The following is a 2573-nucleotide window of genomic DNA, read 5'->3' as shown; positions in this document are numbered from 1 at the left end:
TGAGCCACTGCACCTGGCAAGAACATTCTTATTCTTATGTCCACTAAAGAATGATAGCACCCTGGGCTCTCCCAAGGTGCTCAATTAGAAGGAACAAAGGTTTGTCCAGGCATGATGCGAGGTGAGTGCAACTCTGGACCGCTGCACTGAGGCCCCTTGGCCTCCTGTTACCACAGAAAGTTAGTAGCAGATGGAGGTGCAACTTGCAACCTCGAACAGATTCTGTTCTAAGAAAATCTTGGCCTTATCAGCATTGTGTGCTAAGTACCACTGGAACAGAAGCAAACCAAACAGATTCTGGCCGAGAGATCCAGCCTGTACCAGCAGCCGAGCAAACCTGTGTAGATTAACTCATGTTTACTATTTGCCCTAGGGAAACTGGCCATGTCTCTATCCAGGTATCTGATATTCTAACCCACTAAAGCAAAACAGTCCAAGATAGGCTTTCCCTTCAAACTTCATCCAAAACTACTATTACAAAATATCAGCTGGGCACAGTGGCTCAGGCCTGTAATCCAAGCACTTAGGGAGGCTGAGGTGGGAGGACTGCTTGAGGCCAGGAGTTCAAAGACCAGCCTGGGCAACATAGTAAGACCCCATCTTTATAAAACATTTAAAAATTAGCCAGGCATTGTGGCACACACCTGTAGCCTCAGCCACTCAGGAGCCTGAGGTGGGAGAATTGCCTGAGCCCAGGAGTCTGAGGCTGCAGTGAGCTAGGACAGCGTCACTGCACTCCAGCCTGAGCAACCGAGCAAGACGTGTCTCTAAAAAAAATAATCTTGCCAGGTGCGGTGGCTGGCACCCATAATCCCAGCTACTTGGGAGGCTGAAGCTGAAGGATCCCTTGAGGCCAGAAGTTTGAGACAGGCCTAAGCAACATAGACAGAAAACCTTATAAAATACTATATATTATTATTATATATGTAATATATGTTTATAAAATGTTTATATATAAAATAAAAATCTAGCTCAGAGGCCCATATGAAAAAGAAATCAGAAAATGGATTTAATGAGAACAATGTCGCTTATTTACTTGACTTGAGGGTCACACAGAGAAACGAGCACTAGGAGCGTTCGTTGAGTATGAGATGGTTTCCAGTTCTGCCACTTGTGACACTGGAGTTCTATAGTGACCTGACAACTCACTTAACCTCACTGAACCTCTCGTCTGTCACACAGGGCCATGGCTTTCCTGAAGGTAAGGACCTTCCAGCTCCATGACTCCATTCATGGGGAATGGGGATAGGAGAGTATGGTCTGTGCATACATGCACAGGGTGACGATGCCATTTTGGGGGCTCAACGGTCATTGCAGGTAATGGATAAAGCTCATCTAAAGGCTTATTTCCCTCTAGGACATTAGGGAGAAAATCAGCCCTTCTGAAATTCACTGTCGGCTTGTATGGGGTAGAAGCCCCATCAGAGCTGAAGGCGGTTTGATGAGCTGTAGGCGGGGAGGGAGCTGTGAGGCAGTGAGGGGGGCAGGAAGAGCAGCAGTTGGGGGGTAGTTCTTAATTATGATCCATCTTGATTACAGGCTCCAGCTTTTTGTTTTCCCTGTTTAACTACCCTGAACAGCTCCTCAGTGTGCACTGATTAATTGATTAATAAATCAAGAGGCCTCTTTGCACTGCAGCAGCAAGGGGTGGCTCAGGAGGGAGACACTCAAGACAGCCAGACACAATGATGGGAAGCGGAGGGAGGTTCAGGTTGAGCGAGCCTCGAATCTCATTGAGGAAGTGATGCAAACCATATGAGGCCTGCCTCGAGGTGTCTTCCTCAACGACAGGGCCAGAGAGTCTCTAATCACAACTCAGAGGTGTAGCAGGACCTGAAAGGGCCCCTTAGGGACCGTTCCAGAACAGAGCGTCACCTCAGTTTACAGATAAACAGGTCCCAGAGGGTTAAAAGCGTGGACTATGCCTCGACTTCTTGACCACCAGTTCATGATTTTTCACTTTAAGCCAAAGAGCCATATCCATCAACAGATTCCTATTCTCCCACAGACACAGAAGGGTTCCAACCCCATGTTTTCACTAGGAAATGTTCATTCATTCGAACGGGATTTATTTGTGCCCCAGTATACGCAAAGATACAGTTTCTTGTTTTTCTCACATAACCAATGGCTTATGCTTTCAAGGCACCAAACTGTTTGGTTTCAAAAAGCCTCATATCAGTTGCTTATTTAGAATATTTTTGTTAACCCAATTATACGGAGGAAGTGCCACAGAAAGGAGGCAGCTCTAAGAGAAGTCATGTCAGCCAGGCATGGTGGCTCACGCCTGTAATCCCAGCACTTTGGGAAGCCAAGGCGGGCGGATCACAAGGTCAGGAGAGATCGAGACCATCCTGGCCAACATGGTGAAACCCAATTTCTACTAAAATAGGAAAAAATTAGCCAGGCGTGGTGGCGCGCACCTGCAGTCCCAGCTACTCGGGAGGCTGAGGCAGGAGATTTGCTTGAACCCAGGAGACAGAGGTTGCAGTGAGCCAAGATCATGCCACTGCACTCCAGCCGGGCAACAGAGCAAGATTTCATCTCAAAAAAAAGAGAGAGAGAGAGAGAAGTCA

At 47.3% G+C, this 2573-nt stretch overlaps 1 protein-coding gene across 1 annotated transcript in view; it reads right to left on the bottom strand.

The window, feature by feature from the left end:
• LOC105521558 (kinesin-like protein KIF26B) overlaps nt 1–2573 on the bottom strand; it is a 38161-nt gene that overhangs the window by 17576 nt on the left and 18012 nt on the right. The window lies entirely within an intron of this gene.

This window comes from Colobus angolensis, unplaced genomic scaffold (genome assembly GCF_000951035.1).
Source record: "Colobus angolensis palliatus isolate OR3802 unplaced genomic scaffold, Cang.pa_1.0 Scaffold40, whole genome shotgun sequence".
NCBI lineage: Eukaryota > Metazoa > Chordata > Mammalia > Primates > Cercopithecidae > Colobus > Colobus angolensis.
Note: the sequence above shows the minus strand (reverse complement) of the source record. Positions and strands in the feature narration are given on the sequence as shown.